The sequence below is a fragment of the Toxorhynchites rutilus genome, chromosome 3, assembly GCF_029784135.1.
Source record: "Toxorhynchites rutilus septentrionalis strain SRP chromosome 3, ASM2978413v1, whole genome shotgun sequence".
Classification (NCBI taxonomy): Eukaryota; Metazoa; Arthropoda; class Insecta; order Diptera; family Culicidae; genus Toxorhynchites; species Toxorhynchites rutilus.
Genome location: NC_073746.1, coordinates 139176651 through 139200674, shown reverse-complemented (window position 1 = coordinate 139200674; position 24024 = coordinate 139176651). Strand labels below are relative to the sequence as shown.

At 35.5% G+C, this 24024-nt stretch overlaps 1 protein-coding gene across 1 annotated transcript in view; it reads left to right on the top strand.

The window, feature by feature from the left end:
- Positions 1–24024, top strand: part of LOC129776014 (uncharacterized) — a 143322-nt gene that overhangs the window by 12583 nt on the left and 106715 nt on the right. The gene's annotated exons all lie outside the window — the stretch shown is intronic.

The window sequence follows — 24024 nt, the reverse complement described above, 5'->3', positions numbered from 1 at the left end:
AACTTAGATAACTGAGCCTGTAAAAATAAACGGATTAATAAAAAAAATGTCAAAAATAACCCAAGCCGATACCCAGTCGTGTCCTCCACAGAGCCGATAGGATCCCGACAAGACTCTTGTAGCCAATTGGTCCATCAAAGCACAAGTCCAGCCGCCAGCCTTGTATTGGATTGACAATGAATATCCTCATCCAGAGAAGTTGAGGAATTTTCTTTTACGAAAAATTCCTAGACCGGCTCTCAAAAAACATAAACTTTATATCCTTTATATATGTGCCACGCGCGCCGCTCAAACTTATGTAGACTACTTTTTTCACTAATACAAAACAAAAACAACAAAAAATAAAAATAGTCCATCATCACCATGATCATGGTAGACATAATAGAGATGAACACAAATTGAAAACAAAAAATATAACATAAATGGAAAATTGTTCAAAATTGTCTAAACAATATAATCAGTTTAAAATAAACTTCGTCAGGTCATACATTGAAAATAAAAAAAACAACCAAAAATGGGCATAAACAAAAATTCACCCCTATTGGAAATCAAATTGTTCCAATATTAAAGAGTTTTTCAAACTTTTCGGTATTCCAATCAATACTTTGTAAAAGTAGGTAATTAGCAGACTATTTTGTCATTTCAGTATAGTGGATTTATTTTGAAGAAAAACAAAAAATGACTTTTATTCTTTAATGGGTACTTTTAGGGCACGACATAAAAAATCCACTTCATGGTTTATTTAAAAGTTGTAAGGGGTTGTATCTAGGACACGACCGCATTTTCGACGTAAAACTACTGAATTATATTATTCAATCCGCTTGTGTATCGCTTCGTATATTATTATAGAATGCATCGAAATTTTTTTTTTATCCCAACAGTTTATTTTATTAGACTTATTTAGCAATTCAGGTGTAACAGAGCCGAATTCATTTGTGTATCGAGTATCGGTATCTATCGATAAATATTTGTTTTATTCATAACACAGCAGCCGCTTAGGCGTAAGAGAATTCCTATTCTATCGATGCACAACAAATGTCGCCTTTTTCGGCGTAAGAATATTGCTATTGTTCGAATGTTCACAGTTGGGCTGTTCACAGCGGGACTGTTGATATGAGGCTTTCTTTGTTGCGTTATTAATAGTGCCGATTACCGATGCAGCAGACCGAAAATGTGAGCGGCAAGGGACTGGGATTACCGTCACATGATGATTGTTGCGTGGACATAGTAGCTAGAATAACGCACAAAGATGGTCAGTTGAGGGGCCCTGAGTTATGAGCTCATGATCGTTCGCTTAGTAGCGGACACGCAACCAATTTGGCTACGAAGACCCACATCGAAATTTTTGAAATAACTTTTTAGTTATTTCAGAATTTGTCTTCTCGCTTCAAAAACAGATAGCTCCGCTGTGTCTTCGCTGTTGGTCCGTACTGAGAACCCGCTCTATCTGACAATATAAATATATCAAGTATTTGACTGCTCATGCCGATACGTGTCTGATGAAACCGTGTTTGTTCTCTATGCACAATATAGGGGTAGTGGGGGCAAATTGATCATGGGGGTCAAAGTGTTACCTGCTTGTTTGGTAGTATAACTATTGTCTATAAATGTCTTGTTGATAGTCACCTCATGTTTGAATAATTTAATGACTTTTGAGTCATCCTGTACATCAGTAGAGATATCAAAATATAAATAAAAACAGAAATTGCTCTCTCGATAGCCATTCGGCCGTAGTTCTGTGAGCAATTTCTCGTGAAATTTAGTTTATTCAAACTGATATATTGGACAAATCATCAGTTTGGACGGCTGTTAGAATATTCTGGGAGAGGTGAACAGATATTTTACTCCCATCGTTCTGCTTACAAAAGTTGATATACCGCATTACATTCTGCTCTTGAAGAAGATCCTTTTGTGGTTTTGACCCTGGACCAAGCCTCATTATGCGGAACGTTATGTGTTTCTTACTATGTTTTTGCATGCATGAGAAAATTTGAATTGAGACTCTAGGTGAATAGGCCAAGCTCATTTCATACATGTTCCTACTGTATCAAGTATGATTTGAACAAATTTGGACGAAAAAAACGCATAAATCTATCCCATTTAGCTCGATATGTGCGAGTGACTTCGATTCGATTTTTCACCTTTTTTTCTAATGATGAAAAGTGTACTATTTTGAATTTTTCTAGTTAAAGCCTTTTGCTATCTTGAAGAACAATGAGTTGAACTACAATAAAGGGTGTGTCACATCAAATTGCATCACGGAAAAAACGCTGTAGAAATTTAATGTTTAGGAATTATATCTTCAGCTTTCGCTTATAATCAGATGTATAGAGTGTATAGATCACGTTGGCCATGCTTCACTGTCAATTTTTCGTAAATTTGGAAAAATGTCGTCGAACGAAAAAGAGCGTCGTGAATTAATCCTGTGCACTCATTTCGAGAATCCGGAATTGTCACATCGGGACATCGGTAAGATGCTGGGAATCGTAAAAAGTACTGCCAAAAGTTGTTTAATAGTTTTTATTTTACTGTCTAAAATTTTCAAAAGGATCGGTCTACTGGGCGAATTTCTACAGCGTTTTTTCCGTGATGCAATTTGAAGTGACACACCCTTTATTCTTCGAGAAACGGGAATTGAATCGGTATGTGGACGCTGGAAATGGGCATATTCCTTAGGGTGACCACTATGCCTCCACTTCCCCTACTTCATAGCAAACCCTTTTTCCATTCAACAACTATCAATTTTTGCACAGAATGTTTGCATTGAGCTGCGCGAGTAGAAATATTTCCTATCAATTGATGCAAATACTTCTGCGAACAATCGAGTAATGACGAAGCTTAATCGCAGTAATTCCTCTCTCATTGCCCGTATAACGAACGCTCCATTTGATTCATGTATCACACATATTTCAGCATCTTTGGGTCTTCTACAACAAATTACCATTAATTCCATTCTTGTATCGGGCCGTGTGTATATATGTGTGTGAAATCAGCATGGATGGATGATGTCCGCTATTTGTTTTATGCTTGCTAGTTCGCTCGCAACTGTGGTTTTATTCCATTCTATTTTTGCTTTAAGCTTCTTCAGTTCATTCACCTCTAGCCCTGAGAAGGGTCCTTGTGGAAAGAAACTCTACTCCATACTGCTTCTTCTTGAGAAAGACAATCCACTCCTGCTCGACGCTCACCGGCAGTGATGTTGCTTCGATGACCACCAAACGAGAAGTGATGTGGTCTTAGGGTGGGTTTAGACTAGTGATGTATTCATGTGAAGAAATATGATGAGATTTATAGAAATCGCATCAACCGTTTACACTAGCGTGAACTTCTATAATGAATATATTCATATTTTCGGTGAATTTATTCACCTGAAGTAGAACTGCACCCAACTTCAGTGATTTCTCACCAGTGAGAAATTCACAAGCGTTTACATATGCTGAATTTATTCAAGTTATATATACCTCGAATAAGTGTATCATATTTATTCTCACCCGTTTACACCTATTTTCACGTGAATAAATCCATCTATAGCTATAGATCTCCCTAATGTAAACCCGCCATTAGGAAGGAAGGTAATGAATTATAGAGACTTTAAACTTTTTCAGTTCATTCGTCTCTAGCCTCTGAGAATAGCGCTTGGAAAACTGTACTTTTCCTGCATTACTCCTGCATCTCAATTGCTCGTCCAGCAACGATGTTGTCCAGTCGGTGTCGTCACGAAGAATGGTGTGCTTTCAAATCGCGGATGGCTTATTTATACCAAAAAAGTTGTAAACGGGCAGACACGACTGTATAGTTGCTCGTTATTGATGGTACGGTTAGCACACAAATCGGCAGAACAAATTTTTGGGAAAAAGGGAATTCCTCCAGGGAATATAACATATCAAACAAATCAAACAAATCTCAGAGAATTTCCGTTTCGATTTGTATGCAAATCATCAGAATTCGAAACTATGACGAGCTTGAGACGTTTCTCAAAAAATCGCACGTGGCACGCACCTTCGTCCATCGGCATCTCGTCACAGATATTGGAAAGGAGCTTCTTAAATTGGTCCACAACGCTCTCTTAATGTTCGATTTGTTTGGCCAGTTTGTACGACCCTACATAAAAGTCCAGGGGATTAAGGTCCGGGAAATTGGGAGGGCACAAAATCTTTTTGAGAAAATCAGTCAAATTCTCCCGACACCCCGCTTGGACGATATTCGCCGTATGGGTCAGTGCGCCGTCCTGTTGAAAGACGTAATGATCCTTCCCATAGAGTGCCGAAGTCACAATCTTCTCCAAAACCGCGGTCTTATAGTACGCGGCGTTGATTTTCACGATTTTCTCGATAAACACCAGTGGGAGCTTCCCACGCCTGGATACGACCCCCTTCCCCCGAAACTATCACCGACGCGGCGCTCTGGAACTGCGGGACGTGAGGATGCTGGCCAACGTCGACACCCACAGCCGATCATTTTGGCTGTAGCTAGGGAGTTTCTCATCAGACAAGACCTGACCTGACCTGCGTGCCGCGAAAGTATCAGTTTGGATTCGTCCAGCCTCATTTTCGTTGTAGCTTTTGTTACCCCGTGAACCTTGCGTTTCTTTTACGGCCTGTATCCCAGGTCCTTCGTCATGATGGTGTGGACAGTCCCGATCGACACATCCAGGTCAACTGCGGTCTTCCGGATCGAGCGGTTAACTTTTCGATGAACCCACTTCCTCACCACGTTGATGGCTGCTGGAGTCCTCGCCAAACGTGGCCGCCCGGATCTCGCCCGGATGTCGCCGGGTCGCTCACCTCTATAAACGATTTACTACAGACAAACAAAAAAAACCAATGCCGGAAAATGTTCATGAGGTTATAATTATTTATATAACCTCGCGAACCGCCATTTGTATATATGACAACATTTATGTTTCTAGAAATAGGTCTAAATATTTAAAATGATTGGTGTGGTGTTGGTTTTGCTCCGATGGGATTCGCACTCCGGTTGTTTGGATGATAAGCAACAGCTATCACGTACTGCTATCCGGATTATGATTCTAGAGCAGTTAAAACTTGTACATATAATACGAAAAAGATATGATCGGATACGTCATTCCTGGTCGTCTATTGTATTTTAGTGGAAATGTCTTTAAATTTACATAGAAACGGTCAAGTACGGTCCAGTGCTTCGTGTTTTAACCTTTAACGAACAAGAGCATTTTTCTAGAACGATGACGGATTTTTAAGAAATTAAGTGCTTTATTTCCAGAGCGAGAAAAGAGACATAATTAATATCGCTTTATTGGATTTTATGGAAACTTTCAGTGATAATAGGTAGTATATGAACATACAAAAGGATAATGAAATGAAAATTTCAGAAAAATAATGGGAGTTGAAATAAAGGAATAGATGGGTGTATATTAGGGTGGCAATGGATGTATGGAAAAAACTACGTCATCGAATTTTTAAAACCGACCATGTAGGGGAAAAGGGGGGAATTTGGACCACCTAAGCAAAACGCCTAATATATCCAAACCAAAACGGTCTAAATAAAAAATGTTACATTGTATACTGAGCTACACTTGTTTTCTCTCAATAAATAATGTTTAATCATTATATAAAGCTTTAATCTACCAAAAATATCATAAAATAAAAGAGATGATTTTTGGACATTAAAATTTGATGCGGGGTGATTTGGTCCAGTGTGTGTTTCATCGAAAAAAACATACTTATGTTTAAGTAAAGTATTTTGGTATAATGTTACAATCAGTAACAATGTTTTGAGATCGATACCAGGTGTCTCGGCCAGATTCCAGACCAGAAAAGTTGGATTGACACCATCTCGAATTCTGCATGAATCTATTCACTGTTGGTCGAGCATTTTCAAGCACTTTTGATGCTTGGTCAAAAAAATCCGTTCTCGATAGCCTGCGTTGCTCTTTCAAGCTACTCCTTCTTCTAACGTTGTCTGTCCATCCTCTTTTTGTAATTCAGCGGCATCTGAAATCAATTATACCAAAGAAAAGTCTCAAACCTATAGGACCAATTCACCCCACAGAAACGTGTCCATGTCACCCCACACAACACGCAAAAATTAAAATGCAATTAATTTCATTTATTGTTATCAAACTTACAGTTTCGCTACATCAAATTGTTCCTCTTCTGTAGGCGAACAGAACTTCACTGCACAATACACGCAAAGTTTGTTTAATTTGCGGGAAAAACTTTAAAACCACTATCGGAAAACTCACATTTTTTGACGATCAAAGTGCTTGCTGTGTTTATGCTATCGTTTCCTTCTACTTGTGAATTTATACCAAAGTTTTTTTTACTTTCGGTACATACGGTTCAACAATAGAAGGAAATGACATTATACAAAATCCAAGTTGAGCCGTAATTTTTGAGATAAAGGGGTGGTCCAAATCACCCCATATGACCAAATCACCCCGTGTTACCCTACATTTTGTTTATTGGCCCAAAAAAAATATTTGCATCCCAAAAAGTCGATTTTCGGCCAAAATTTTTTTTTTCGAGATAACACCAGATCTCGACGTTTTATGCATTTTTAGGCCATCTGAATCGAAAAAAACATTCGATTTTCTAAATTTCCTTCCCCCTTGGAAGATTTTCGAGGATCTAAAAATCAAAACTTTGAAAGCTATGCGGCACCCCTAAATCATGTCCGATTGAGCAGAAATTTTGCACAGGTCATTTTTTTTGGGCCAATAAACAAAATGTACATGGTCTGTTCTTTAAATTCGATTATTTTTTTTCCAAACCTTCATCGCCTCTCATCGACGTTTCATGCATTTTTAAGCCATTCAGCATCGAAAACAAATTTCGATTTTCCAAATTTCCTTCACTCCCCCCTTGGAAGATTTTCGAGGATGAAAAAATCGTTCTTTCGGGCCTGCTGATCTGTTAGAGATTAATTTCCCTCCCTAAATCTCCATATCACCACCAGACGTCGGTACTGTACATACGACAAACAACAACATGTAATATGGACTCGGTTACGATCTAATATGATTTACGACGATTTTCCACAGCATGTACCGTTCTGAATCATGTTTCGGACGCTTAAGGCATATGATGCAGAAAACAGGCCTAAACTTTATGCATAGGTATTATTTGGTTGATATTTTGAATAAATTAGTTCAATATGCTTCTGAGCTTTCTACTTTGGTACTTATTTGATTGAAAACATTAAAAAATCATTGAATAAAATGCTTTTCAAATGAAGCGAATAAAAATCAAACTTCGGACACTAAATCAAATTTCGGACAGATTGAATTCAAAATTCGGACACTTTATTTTGTAATTTTTAGAACGAAAATTACATTACACTTGATTATATTTTATAGCCAACTGCGCTTACACTTACCAAGTAATCACAGTAATCTCTTAACGATGATGAGAACTGATAAAACACGGGAGAAATTTAAATATTGATGAACTGGTAAACTCTACGTGCTCGCGCTAAGCAAACGTCAAACACAAACGAGAGTGAGTAGTGTTGATAGATTTTTGCCGATTATGTTATAATTCAAATGTAGTTCTCATATGAAGTAATAGTGAAACCAAGGGATTCTAAAGAAGCAATTGTGATATTAATTTTATAGTTATATCATCAGTGCATTAAGCATTTCAAGATAATAGAACAAAGTGTCCGAAATATGATTCAGAACGGTAATACAATTTTCCGCAGTACTACATTGATTCAATTTATATGTTCATACGACCCAAAAACTGCATCAGCCTGATATCCATAAATGATTTTTTAAAGATCGATTCTGCGATAGCGTATCTCATAAAACCGATGTTTGTTATACCGAATTGAGACTTAATTTAGAATAATAATAATATCGAAGTTTTCGCATTTTATACGATTTTAGATGTACAAAGTATATCTTTTGATCGACATTATATATGATTTTTAAGTTCATGTGGTACTTAGAATATGCCAAGTTATGCGATTTAATGTTTGCTGGGTACTGTTGTGATTTAGAACATAACATATATTCAACGCATAATTCTGCATTAGAACTCATGAAGAAAAAAAATGACACGAAAACAGCTAGTCTCTGGATAAAAAACTAGGAAATATTTTGTAATTGAGTAATTGAATGTAATTGCGCATTTGTATTTGATTTTTAAATCATTTTAATTTCCATTAGATATTCGGATCTGATTCACATTGCATTGTTTGATGTTTGATTCATTTCAATTTATTCCCTCTTCAATACATTTCTTCTTCCTCATTTATTTATTGTTTTAATACGTGTCAATGACTTGAAACAAGGTTTTGAACTTTTTGTGTTCTCTTTCATCTAATACGTCGATGAGAAAACGATGTTACTTTTTTGAATGTGTGATGTCAGTAAGGAAGAAGAATATTCCAACCATAAATACAGTGTCCGGTCGGCGAGGAACAGATAATTTCCTCCCCTCTTTCTCCTGCTATCGGCGAAGCTTAAAATTGGCATTGTGTATTTTCCATTAAAACATATGTAGCTGGACATTTCTGTGTATATTCTTTGATCTATCTGTCCCAAAGGATGCCGTACTTTAGCATGAAACGAGATATTTCGCAAGAATTCCATAGGCTGTGTATCCGACGAGACTTGCCCTCTCACCCCCTGGAGAATCAACTTCGTCGCATTTTCATACGGCATTAGAGGGCGCCAAAAAAGGCAAGCATACGCAAATTTCACTAACCGCAATCTCCACTGAATTAAATTCTTCGCAAAACTTTAACTTGGCTCTCTGTGCTCGAATGTGGTTCCCTCATGCACCTCGAGGGAAATTGGAGGTTAAACTTGTGCACCTCAGGTGTATTTTCCGAGTTGCCGCCCGGTGGGAGTGGAATGTGGATGTTGCTCTGATTTCACGGCTTTCACGCATCAGCCCGCTTCTAGTTATTTCCGCCAACGGCGAAGCCAATAACAACACAAAACTGTATGAGGCTAATGATGTGTGATACTTTCGACATTGTGAGGTTGAGGCCTGCGGCGCTCTTGACACACGAGGCACAATGCACTGGATGATGAGGATCAAGGATGATACAGACACCGGAATGTGTATATTTAATTTTTGGGGTGTATCAAGTGGAAGTATTTCGATTCATTTTCACCAGTGAGTTGGCGATTCATGGGTGCGGTATGCTTCTTTTTTGTTGAATCCAATCGGACGTGAGAACGCTGTTGAATTTTTTTCACTTGTTGTCTTCGTTTATTACGGTTCAGTCGTGCGAACTTGTGCAAAATATTTGTTCAATTGGCTTCTTCTCTCGAGATACATTGCACATAACAGCTTTTCCAACAAATTCGGCGCAAGGCAATTTGTTTTTTTTAATTGTGAAAAAAATTCGAAGAACGGTTTGTTTATTTTCTCATTCCAAGTCTTCACTTTTTGCAATGCTCCGAGCGACTCAAAGACGTTAAATAGCAGCTGACCAAACAACTAAAAATTGTGACACGACAAACGGGAAGACCATCTATTCCCGCCACTTGACTAATCCTCAGCAGGTAGTCAATTAGTGAATCGCCACTTACTTATTTTCATTCCTCCCGCATAAGCTTTTCGAGCATGTCAGTACCAATTTGCTGTGCTGCAAATTCACTCCTACCTGTTAATCACATTCCACCGATACGTATATTCCGGTGGGTGACAAACTTCCTTTGGGTGAGTGGGGGGAGAGAAAAGCTCTGACCAAGTGGTGGTCATACGCCGGCAGAAGTATGTTGGGAAGACTTGGAAATGAAATGGGCGTGGATTATAACGAAGCGTTGAGACACGCATGTTGCTACCAATGGATGGTGAGATGGGGAACAAACAACAGGTTGTTGGCTGTTACTCGTATTATCCGCATGGGAAAACTGGAAAATGGGAAAATGAAATAATGAAATTTAATTTGCATTAGAGTTTTTCACCGCTCCGGTTTCGTCATCTCGCTGCAGCATGACAATTCCGAGTGCAGTATAATGGAGGAAGAAATTGACGGCGTGGCGTGGCGCTGAATGTGATCTTGATGGATGAAGAGTCGTACTGCAACCATTACTAGGTGAAGTGTTCTGATGGGATTTCCCTCGGAATGTTGATGTGGAGAGAAAATTTGATAAAATCTGAGCGCGATTAAAAAAATGTGCATTCATCTATCTAATGTATATTTTTATCACAAAACTTAAGTCATTTGTCATTTCATTTTATAAACAATTCAATCTAATAAGGTGTGTATACCTCATAAAAACGTTATAAAGAAAACCCGCATATAAATTTAAGATGGATGGTTAAAATGGTTCTTGTGAAATATACGCAAATGATCAGCTCATATTTCGCGGAAAAATTGCAAGAAAATAAATCCATTACATATCAACTGTTATGATTCTAATCAGCAATTCCAAATGAAATCTACAAATGACAAAACATGAATATTTTTGATTCGAATGAAAGTGTGTACAGGTGAACTTCGATATAACGTACATTTCACTTTCAAAATTGTACGTTGTATCGAATTGTACGTTATATCGAAGCATAATAAAGTACTCACAAACGTAGTCTATAATACATTATTGTGTTGCTGTTTTAGTGAAGTTAATGAATAACTTCAATCAGAAAACGAAGCCAGCCTTTCTCATGATGTTTTCCTTCGTACTGTTGATTAAAGCTTGATTCATTTAGAATTCGGAATCACAAAACCAGCTGTATTTCGGAATTGATTGAAGGTACAAAACTTGTTTTAGCATCACAATAAAGATAATTCATTGTTCTATCAGAAAAAAAATATTGAAAAAATTTTTCCTTTACACTTTGGAAATGTGTACGTTATATCGAGGTAAAATGTACGTTGTATCGAATGACGTTATATCGAGGGTACGTTATAACGAGGGTACGTTATATCGAAGTTTCCCTGTATTCCGTTTGGGTTAGAGAAAATATGAGTTTTCCACAGCAATTGGAAATTTTTTGACTCAAGCGTAACTTTTGAAAAGGGCGTATCGATTTGAGTATAATAAATCTTTGATAATTTATATCTCAAAAACTATGAGTCGTACCGAAATAGTGTCTTAGAAAGAGTTATAGAGTATTGATGGTTGAATATGAAAAAAATGTACACTGAGAAATAAAATTAGTACTCTTTTTTTTATTTACAAAATAAAAATTCAATTTGCAATATCCAAAATACATATTTTTAAATTTTTTTTTAATTTTTGATATAAAATAGAAGTCATGCAGAAAATTTAAAAAATGGGCCCAAGATGGTAAAACTATTTTTGACGAACTTTGTGGAACATCGAATTTTTAGGAATTTTCGAAACTTCGAATTTTTGTATGTTAACAATCATTTATAGCCACCAATAATGAATCCTGATGTGATTTAAAACAAAAAAGGTTATTATTAATCTCGTTCTAAATGTAGCCATTCTCGAAATATTTAAAAAAATATTTGTAATTTATTGTCTTATTTATAGTAAATAATCCCTTTTAATATGTTTGTCGTGTTATACCGCCATGTTCATTAAATTTTATGAATTTGCTTATAATTTCCAACAGCTTTTCCAAATACATCATCATGGTTCATTTTTTGACTCAAGTGTAACTTTTAAAAAGGGCGTATCGATTTGAGTAACATAAATCTTTGATAATTTATATATAAAAAATAGGAGTCGTACCGAAATAGTGTGTTAGAAAGAGTTATTGTTGGCTTAATTTGAAAAAAAATATACACTGAGAAGAAAAATTAGTACTCTTTTTTTTATTTACAAAATAAAATTTTAATTTGCGATATCAAAAAATATGTATTTTTTCATTTTTTCATATAAAATAGAAGTCATGTAGAAAGTTCAAAAAATGGGTCCAAGATGGTAAAACTATTTTTGACGAAATTTGTGGAACATCGAATTTTTAGGAATTTTCGAAACTTCGAATTTTTGTATGTTAGCAATCATTCTTAGCCACAAATTATGAATTCTGATGTGATTTAAAAAAAAGGTTATTATCAATCTCCTTCTAAAAGCAACCATTCTGGAGATATTTAAAAAAATATTTCTAATTTATTGTTTTTTTTATAGTAAATAATCTCTTTTAATATGTTTGTCGTGTTATACCGTACCGTCATGTTCATGAAATTTTATGAATTTTTTCATAATTTTCAACAATTTTTTTGATTGATTGAAGTTTGTATTAAGATAAAAAAGATTTTTTAGTTTCGCTACGTTTTGTATTAACCCTCATGTCTTCTAATGCTTCGTAACATAACTCCTAAACATATGTCTTTACCATAACGATGTATTTGGAAAAGTTGTTGGAAATTATAAGCGAATTCATAAAATCTCATGAACATGATGGTATAACACGACAAACATATTGAAAGGGCCTATTTACTATTAAAAAGACAATAAATTACAAATATTTTTTCAAATATCTCGAGAATGGCTACATTTAGAAGGAGATTGATAATAACCTTTTTTGTTTTAAATCACATCAGAATTCATAATTTGTGGCTAAAAATGATTGTTAACATACAAAAATTCGAAGTTTCGAAAATTCACAAAAATTCGATGTTCCACAAATTTCGTCAAAAATAGTTTTACCATCTTGGGCTCATTTTTTAAATTTTCTACATGACTTCTATTTTATATAAAAAAAATGAAAGAAATTGAAAAAAATATATATAATAAAAATATATATTTAAATTAAAATTTTATTTTGTAAATAAAATAAAGAGTACTATTTTTTCTTCTCAGTGTATATTTTTTCAAATTAAGCCAATAATACACTATAACTCTTTCTAACACACTATTTCGATACGACTCATATTTTTTGAGATATAAATTATCAAAAATTTCTCTTACCAAAATCGATACGCCCTTTTCAAAAGTTACGCTTGAGTCAAAAAATGAACCATAATGATGTATTCGGAAAAGTTGTTGGAAATTCTAAGCAAATTCATATAATTTCATGAACATGACGGTATAAAACGACAAACATATTAAAAGGGGTTATTTACTATAGAAAAACAATAAATTAGAAATATTTTTTTAAATATCTCGAGAATGGTTGCATTTAGAAGGAGATTGATAATAACCTTTTTTGTTTTAAATAACATTAGAATTCATAATTTATGATTAAAAATAACTTCTAACATACAAAAACTCGAAGTTTCTAAAATTCCTAAAAATTTGATGTTCCACAAAGTTCGTCAAAAATAGTTTTACCATCTTGGGCCCATTTTTGAATTTTCTACATGACTTCTATTTTGTATGAAAAAATTGAAAAAAAAACTTAAAAATATGTATTTTGGATATTGCAAATTGAATTTTTATTTTGTAAATAAAAAAAAGAGTACTTATTTTTTTTCTCAGTGTATATTTTTTCATATTCAACCATCAATACTCTATAACTCTTTCTAAGACACTATTTCGGTACGACTCATAGTTTTTGAGATATAAATTGTCGAAGATTTCTCTTACTCAAATCGATACGCCCTTTTCAAAAGTTACGCTTGAGTCAAAAAATTCCCAATTGCTGTGGAATACTCATATTTCCTCCAACCCAAACGGAATACACACTTTCATTGGAATCAAAAATACAAGTTTTTAAAATCTGCATTTTAAGGACGATTTCATTTGGAATTGCTGTAATACAGGGAATTAATTTCCAGCAGAACTTCATTGGGGTCTTTTGTTTGTTTGCTACTGTTTCATTCTATTTGAATTCATTCATCTCTACCTTATTACTTTTCTGGTTACATTGATCACCATATAATATGAATATTCGCTCAATACAATTTCAAGCGTTTCCTAACCTTGTCTTTCCCATCAATACCACCAGTGTATGATCAACGTCTGGTAGCAATTTTTCAAAAAACAAATAACTCCAAAGCTGAAACAAATTAGTTAGATCTTCAAAAAGCTAAGTCAATCGCCGCAAATGTCTGTTCGTGCATTATTCGAGAACGGATCGTCCGATTTGAGCCGTCTATTTTATTGCATACGTATGTACATCAGGGTGCCAATGGAAATGGTCATCTCGAATTTCAAAAAGTTACCCCATAGAAAATGTTTACCACCTCGAAAAAACACCCTATGTAAAATATCAGCTCAATCGGACGTAAGGAAGAGTGGCGCATAGCGGTCAAAGTTTGAGGTTTTTGAAAATCGAAAAACCACCCAAGGGTGGATTAAAGGAAATCGGGGTTTTCGAAAAAAAAATTTTGATGTCAAATGTCTTAAAATTGCATGAAACGTCGAGATCTGTCATCTCAAGAATTTTTTTTTGTCAAAATTTGGCACTCTGGGCCTTTTTTTTCGGAGTACGAAGCGAAAAGTATGGTTTTGGGTGCCAATAAAAATAGTTATCTCGATTTTTCATTCGAAACTTGCTACGAAATGCAAAAAATGCAAAATATTAGCTCATTCTGACTTCATTTACTGGTGTGACAAATGTTAAAATTTGAGTTTTTTTTGAAAAACGTAAAATCACCGAAAATCGAGGTTTTCAAAAAAAAAATATTGATGCCAAATGTCTAAAAATTGCATTAATCGTCGAGATTTACAGTTATCTCGAAATTTTTTTCTGTCAAAAAAATGTTTTTTTGGCACTTGGTCGTTTTTTCGTCTGAAAAATCGATTTTTGACAAAAAAAATGTATTTTCTTCGATAACCGTAAATCTTGACGTGTCATGCAATTCTAAGCCAAATGGCATAATTTTTTTTTGAAAACCCCTATTTCTGGTGATTTTTTGATTTTCAAAAAATTCAAATTTTAACGTCTGCGACACCAGTAAATAAAATCCGAATGAGCTAATATTTTGCATAGGGTATATTATCGTGCAAACCAACATTTCGTAGCATGTTCCGAATGAAAAATCGAGATAACTATTTTCATTGGCACCCAATACAATACTTTTCGTTTCGTATTCCGAATAAAAATCAAGTCCCAGGATGCCGATTTTTGACAATTTTTTTTTTCGAGATGACACTAGAGATCTCGACGTTTCATGCAATTTTAAGGCATTTGATCTCAAATTTTTTTTTTCGAAAACCCCGATTTCCTTTACTCTCCCCTTGAGTGATTTTTCGATTTTCAAAAATCTCAAACTTTGACCGCTTTGCGCCACTCTCCACTTGCGTCCGATTGAGCTGATATTTGGCATAGGGTGTTTTTTCGAGGTGGTGACCATTTTTTATGGGGAAACTTTTTGAAATTAGAGATGACCATTTTCATTGGCACCCTAATGTACAGAGTAGCAAAGGTTGCCTGTCAGTTTTTTTTTATCGCCACGTTTCTCTTGGACAGTTTCATTTACCGATATCAGCATGTTTTTAAATGAACGTGTAATCATCCAATATTTGACGAATGCGATTTGTATTGGAAGATTGTTTGTTTTGTTTACGCTATAATCATGGACGCAAAACGGGAGCTGGTAGTAGATTTACATTTGAAAAAAGATAGACCGTGTGAGATCTTGAAACGGCTCAAACACAAACCGATACAGAACAGCATCACACATGATTTAAAACTCAAAGCATATAAAAAACAGCGAGTTCACGGATTAACGGAGAAGCAAAAGAAGGCTAGAGTGATTCGAAGCAAGGAGCTACTGCAGCGGCAAGATACTCACAATCAACAGATTGATATATGCAACGAATTTTGCTGATGTTCCCAAAAATAAATTGGCAGTGCAGGGGTTCCAAAATGTGTCGAGATGGGGTAGAATTTCATAAAATGTCAAGATTCCACTTTTTTTTTATCGAGTCAGAAGTTAAAAATCAATACTGATTACTACATCGATCATGTTATGAAGAACCATTTGTTACGCCATGCTTCGACATTGATTCCAGATGGGAATTACTGTTTTAAGCAGGATTCTGTCCCTTCTCATCAATCGAAAACAACACAGGAGTGGTGTCGCCAGAATTTGCCCCATTTCATATCATCACAAGAATGTCCTGCCTCATCACCGGATCTTAAGTCGTTGGATTACTTTGCATGGGGTTACCGCTCGACGGTACACACATTCTCTCTTTGTTTTGAATTTGTTTATCCCATTTGTTTATTTATTTAAGCTCATTAGCATTTTAGCTGTAACAGAGCCGGATTTTAATCGTGTGCATGTCACATATTTAGTCGTATCTTTAAATAGTACGTTACACAGTTACCATTTTTAGACGTAAGAGTATTCCTTCTATATCATTGCATATGGTACATTACACAGTAGCCATTTAGGCGTAGGGTATTTCTTCTGTTCTTCCATTATTCAGTTAGACCACCGAACAACGGAGACAGTTGATATGATCATTGTTGAGTTATTAATAGAACAACAGCCCGATGTAGAGCAGTTGTATATGTGAATCGATCTTATTTCGACCGTGGATCAATCTTCATCGATGATATTGAAGCTGCATTGTTGCGCGGACGTAGTTATTCTGTAACAACACAAAGACGGTCAATTGAGAGCCCTGAGTTTTGAACTCACGATCGATCGCTTACTAAGCGAACGCGCAACCAATGTGGCTACGAAGACCCCCATTTGTTTTAAACAAATTTAGAAGTTGATAAACCTCGGTTTTGATTAACATCTTTTTAAATCCAGTTGCAGTAACATAAATTAAAAAAGAACAAGATCACATTTCTGGTTTTTGAGATATTTTATGTAAAAAATCCTCAGCTTTCTAGAGAAAATATAAAAAAACACAGCGTCCCGAGACCATGAAGACCATAAAAAACAAATACAATGAATAATAACGGAAACAAAGTTTAAATTTTCTGTAAATGTTTTCTACATGCTCTTAGTCACTAAGGATATACAGATATATAATATGATGAATCGTGGGTGGCGAATCTGAAAAGAGAAATCTGGTAATGAACGATCGATCGAGTAATGAAGAAATGCTCCGCTGTTCGACCGTTGTTTTTATGCATTTCTAGCTGGCTGTGGAACCACTGAGGAATGGGGCTGTAATGACTGCCCACGAATGCCAATACGCATTTGAAGCCACACACGAAGTCGACTTTGTGTCCTTCATACGATGATCGCTTAGACTTACTAATGGAAGTTCCTTCCAGCGAACAATGACAAGAGGGGGTCTTCGTAGCCACTTGGTTTCGCGTTCGCTTAATAAGCGATCGATCGTGAGTTCAAACTCAGGGCCCTCAATTGACCATCTTTGTGTTGTTATAGAATAACTACGTCCACGCAACCATCATCAGCTATGGAGATCGATCCACGGTGGAACAAAGATCGATTCATCCATACAACTGCTCTGCTCTGCAAGAAACATCGGGCTGCTGTTCTATAAATAACCCAACAATGATCGATTTCAACTGTCTCCGCTGTCCGGTCTGCTGAACAATGGAAGAACAGATAGAATACCCTTACGCCTAAATGGCTACTACTGTGTAATTTACTATAATGTAATGGAACAGAAAAATCTAACGCCTAAATGGCTACTCTACTACTGTGTAATTTACAATTTATCGAAACATAATTATATGCACATGTACACGATAAAAACGCGGCTCTGTTACACATAAAATGCTTATGAGCCTGATAAATAAATAAATGGGATAAAAAAAAACAATGACAAGTACCTTGCTTCAGGATTTTTATATACTTTTTTAAAATTTCATACAAAACAGACCAAATTTTGTTCTATAGAAATAGGCCTGGTAATATATAACGTGAATAGAAATGGTGACAACTATTGTGGGGCACTGCATTAGACTGATTCCCGACTATTATCATTAGAAATATCATTATATTTATTTGAATTGTGAAATGAGACCCTGGAAATTATTGTTCTCTAAATTCAACAATTCTAATATAATCGGTTGATATCCGAATACTGATAAACCAAATACTATGATGCAAATCTTCTTCTATATATTAAAAACTCGAGTCATGATGTTCGTGGTCGAGTTCATCCGAAACGGCTCAACCGATTGTGATGAAATTATGCACAAAAAACTTGGGATTTTTGAATGAGCACAACAAATTATTGAAATACTAAAAATTACCCTTGCTCTGTTTACAAAATAACAATCACCCTATTGTCATCAATCCGGATAAAACACCTGCTGAAGAGCACGTGTGTAAATTCAATGTTCAAGTGTTGCTAGAATCATAGATGGCGACTACACAGTGACACGAGAAATTATGATTCGAAGAAAAAGCAATAATCTGGATCTGGCAATCGTTGAGGCACATCGTTCATACGACTCTCTCCATGTTCTTCTTCAATAGCACTAACGTTCCCAACGTTCGCCTTATCATCGTAGTATTACTTGCATCAATTTTAGTAGTACTTGGTTGAGATTTCTATGCCTAGCAATACGCTTTGAATGTATTCTAAGTGACTAGCTCTGAAACACGTGTGACTACAATGCAAGTCAGAAGGGTCTCTTCGAAGAAAAATCCCCCATTTGTTCTGAAAGGGACAAGACGGATATTGCATAAACATTTAACAACGAGACACTGCTAAAGGTAATTCATTCATTATGAACATCATTTCTTATTTCGAATTGCATCATAAGATAATTCTATATGATCAGGACAAAGCCATTCTACGATGTCGTGAGCTGTCCCAACAATTTATGATTGACATATGCGCGTAGGGAAAGAGCGTGTGTTTAAATAAAAAATTAATTCTTATCGGGTTCTGTCCCACATATTGCTGGATGGATTACCTCATACCTCATACACACATTTTAACAAAATTGGTAGGCCCTGAGGATATCGATAATGTAATTTCCTTAGAAATTCCATATCTGTCTACTGATCAACTACTAAACTTTTTTTTTAAATTCATATCTTTTGAACTACTGGAACGATTCAGATGATCCACATATTAAATTGAAGCTAATTCTTTGAAAATATATTAGACTTGCAGAAACATTGGATTTCCCATGTTCCTATCTTCTGGGCAATAAGTTACCGCAACAAAAACATCTCAATTTTGGAAAATCATGACTCAAAAACAAAAAAAAAAACAATCAGATCTCTGATTTTTGGATATGTTATGTAAACAACTCGGGCCTAAACCATGTAATATATAAAAAACAAATACAATCAATAATTACGAAAACAAAATTCAATTTTTTTGCTAGAATAATATTTTTCCAAAAAAACTAGTTTACTGAGTTTCATTTGATGTATCGATCATATAAATCGGTGCAGCAGTTCAAAAGTTATGATTTTGTTTTTAAATTGCAATTTTGCTGTTCGAAATTTGAGACAAAAGTGTTCGGAATATGGGTCAGTAACAAAAATGGTGTTCGGAATATGAGACAAATGTGATTGAACATTTTTGTAGTTTTTCACCATGAATATGTATTTGAAAATCAATTTTATTGAAGTCAAATGAAAATGAAGGCTGTACGCAAAAATCAAATGATTTTTTGAAAAAGTACCATTTTGAGTAATGAGACACTGTTTAATGGCCATCAAAGCTTAAGTGTTTGGAATTTGAGACAAAACGGTACGCGAAATTCAATCGAGTTACGGAGGTGGAAATTCATGGAAAAATTAATCAAAACCCATCGAGTAAGGGAAGTATCGAGTTATGGAGAGAAGAATGCTTATAAAATCAAAGGTGCCATGAGATTCATCGAGTTAGGGAAAATATCGAGTTACAGAACATCGAGTAAGGGATAGTTTACTGTACATGCAAAAAATATAATGATGCAAAAAAAGCTGGAAATGAGGGGTTACAATGATGTCACATACGGCTCGATATTTGTTACGATATCTCTGAGTGAAAAAGTAAGAAAAAATTGGAAACATATAAAGGTAAATGATTTTGGTTTGTCCAGTCGAAAATATGACTATGGCTTGTCCACTTTTTTGAATGCTCTGATTCAGCACACCTTTGTCAAATCAGGTATTGGAATGTTTCAAAACATATAAATAAAATTGTCTTTTTCATATTTTAAAATAGTTTTATAGTATAATTTTATGGAATCACATGTTTTAAACGATTTTAAAATACACCATCTATTGGTGTCAATGCGCCCCTCGTTCGAGCTAACTTTTATTCGATCACCAGATGATTATTTCGCACGTATTCAGACCTTTTCTGGATTATAACACTTACAAATATTGTAAACATCATTCTTGCACACCATTTGTATCAGATTTACATCGCTAAACCATTAAATTAACGCATTTTGATGAACTCAATTCTGATCATGAGTTGTCCAATTCAATAATGTTGTTTTGTCCACATTATTTCTATGGCAACCGCTTGGCGCGCTGCAGTTTGTTTATTGTGTCCTTCGCATATAGTAGAAATAAAGTTTCTCTATGTTGAGTGTGTTGAGGAGTGTGTTGCCCAAGAAAATGCAATATTCTGAAGAAAGCCTAAATTATGAATGGATCAATATTTTGACGGTAAACTCAAGCAATGCTAAATGCCACATGTACTTGAGAATTCGAATGTTTTCATTCAAAAATGGTGATTTCTAAAGCCGGACAAACCATGATTATTTTTGGGCAAACCATGATCAGAGGTGGTCAAACCATGATCATAATTCCTCCTTGAGGAAAATCGTTAAAAAACATAAAAGATTTGAATAATTTCAACGCTTCTTCTTCTGTAGGAGCAATGTACCACTGCGACCACTAGTTTGATCTATTGTAGTTTCAACGATTCATGGTAGTATTAGCAACTAGAGACTTGGGGCTTCTCAACAACGTACTAGTATTGATTATATGTGATGTTCATGAAGAAAAATCGATTTGCATTTATTAGTTGCGTAAAATCAGCCCAAATTGGACAAACCAAGATCATCTATCTGTGCACATTTTGAACGAGGCGGAAATTCTTAGCTGGATCCTTTTGTATTCTATCAGGTAATCTAGCGAAACCTTAGGAGGGAGGACGATTATTCTTCTGAGCTTGTCACTCGCTATGGTGTTTGGGGTGGAATTTGTGTCAATATTTTTTTTCTATTTGTTAAACTTTCGTCTCCCTCGTACCATTATGCCTATGGCGGTCGATATTCACCATGAAACCAGCCAAACGCACTTCCTTTTTATTTTCGAGAAGTTCATCAGCTAATTACGAAGCTGTCAAATAGATACCCTGAAACATAAAAAGCAAAACTTTTGACCAGTTTCGAACAAACATTTAATCACAGCAGGGGATTCGTGGTGTTGGAATGACATTAATCTGATAATGTCAGTCGGAAATTCCGCAATTACCGCAGCGTGTGTAAAACAAAATAATTGTTGACACGATTCCTATGCAGCTTCCATTTCATAGGTATATTCATATGTCCGGAATATCGTTTCAAACGCCACCCGCCAAATTAGCATTCCCTGTCGGAATAAATTTGCACCGTGATGAAATTTTCGCTGATGAGACGAGATTAATCATAATTTGATGTTTATACTCGTTCCTTTGTAGAGGGGGTTCAAACGTAAATCGGGATGATTTGAAATATGAATTTTTGAGTATATGTTCACTGTCATGGATTGTATGTTTAATTGGATAAAAATCTTAATTTTTGAATGCAAAAAAATACTTTATTGATTCAAGACTTGGGCAACCATATCATTTTTGAAGCCGGTGAAAATTATGTGCGGGATGACTTCCGGATATTCCATCGTTTACGCCGGTACGTCATTCACTCTTGTTCCCAAGCAAATTGCGGTGATCTGAAGTTCATTCATTTCGATGGCCCTCTGTAGCAATTGTTGGGCTTTGGTCATGCATGTCTCATATTCCGCAAGAACAACCTTGAAGTCTGCGCCATATTGGTCATCTACTTGTTGCAAATCAGCAGCTACAGAGCTTATAATATCCTGCAGATGGGTTCGTTTGGTGTTCAACTTGTTGATAATATTGATAGGGGCGTGGAACACGTTCTCCCCACGGAATACATCAAAAATACTTATATTGCCGATCAGAGCTTCTTGCAGGCCTAGAATCTGGTTGTAATGACCCGTGATGTTATTGCTTTGTTCATCCACTCTGTTGATGCAGTTTGTGTATCCAACACCGGCTAGATTGATGTTCATCTCCAAACTCATATTCACGAAACTGAGGCATAGTCTGTCCACGGTAGCGGCTTGGTTGGCAATCTGAAAGTGGAGCATACCTTCCTGGCTAATCGCACTCAGCGTGAAATTTTCTTTCACTGAAATCGTATCGTTGAGGAATTTCCTTATAATAGCAGAGGTGTTACGGCGTGATTCGGCCAATTCGAAATTGATCCCATCTGCCAAATCGTTATATAGACCAGCAACTTGTCTGGCTGTGGTGATCACATCCTTCGAAGATTGTCGTTGAGCAAACGCAACGCTCACCAATGCAGCAACGATAAGAACTGTCTTCATTTTGTATTACTTTGTTGGAAAATATTTTCCGTAACTGTTGCTATTCGGCAGTTGGACTGTTTCAAACTGACATATCCCCGTCACAGCATCTATTTTATATATCTTGTCTAACGCTCCGTATAATCTGCAGTGCACAGTCTTGTAGATTAGCAGATTAATTTATGATTTCTGAAAGTGTTATCTCGACACAGGCATTATTTGTTCGTTTTCGTTCACAGTTCTTCGAACCAATACGGAAGAAGGAGCAAACAAATGAAATGCATTGTGTGCGGTAATTTCGTGCTGCTGAAAAAAAAAAACGCAAATAGACGCAGTTTTATTGTTACTTCTTGGAAAAAGCAACTTATTCGCCTGTACTATGTAGAAGATATATAACCACGCTTTTCATTATTATTCGGAATCTTGGGAATAAAATATGTGTAATAAATGTATGTACAACGAACAGATATAGAGTTTTAGGAAATACGCTGAATTTTATCAATGTCTACTGGAAATCATAATCACCCTTATGCTGGAATCCGGACGAATTTGAAACTTGATCGAATTTTACGATTCGGTTGAAAATGACTTTTGCATTCTGCAATTCGCTCGACTTAAATCCAATCGAACTATGTAACTGTCGGACACTGTCTTGACGCAAAACAAACGATCAAATAATTCATCCGTACTTGTGACCCAATTTACTCTCTGTCATTTTAGCAGGCCCGAAATCAACCCTAGATTATTAAAATTTGAATGAAAATTATTTTTTTTATTAATTCGTTTATTTTCACAGGTTCAGTTACTTATGTTTAAAGGAGCCGAATTCTTAAATATAATTTTAAAACTATATATATAAACAATTTTCTTACATCTATGGTTAGTAAGCTGGGAAACCGATTACTCGCGGTGTACTCGAGTTTAGAAGGGTGACATATTTTCAGGAGAAGGATGGGATATAAGGAAATTGTAACAATGTTGATGAACACTCAATTTTCAAATCTATTCGTATATCTATAGTGTATTTACATTTCAACTTATTCTACTATTTATAGCAAGGGAACGAAAAGTGAAAATTATTACTTGGTGTTATTTTTATACGTAAACGCAGTTCTGACTTTTGAATGCATAACTTTAAACAGCTGTAACTCCCAAACCAATGACGCTATTATAAAAAGCTAAACCAAATTGAAAAGGAAATTCAATTTCTGATAGTAATACAATTTACACTTTTGATTTTTTGCGGAACTCTTCTATCTTCAAAGGTATGCCTTCCATTAGGGACTTTACTGTAGTTTCGGATACCTTCTTGACTGCGATGCTCCACTTACCATGAAATTCTGCAATATTTTAAGTTCGTCTCTTCATTGACTTCAGATTTCTTTAAATTGAAGCCCAATATCTTTCAATCGGACGAAGCTCAGGATAGTTAGATGGATTGGCATAATGATATGTAGCCAAATCTGGTCAAAAGAATGTAGACACATTGTGTTTCCTTATTAATGGTAATAGACGCTTTTGTAGGCACTCTTTAATATAAATTTTCGAATTTATACTTCCAGTGGTCACAAATGATTTGCTTTTGGCGTCACAACTACAAATCGCCTGCCAAACCAGAAACTTCTTTGGGAACTTTGACTTCTTTTGTGCCTGCATTGGCTTTCATTCACTGAGCTGTTCTCTCACTACAATTCTGTTTTACCGCTATTTAACGATTAGAGAGTCTTGGAT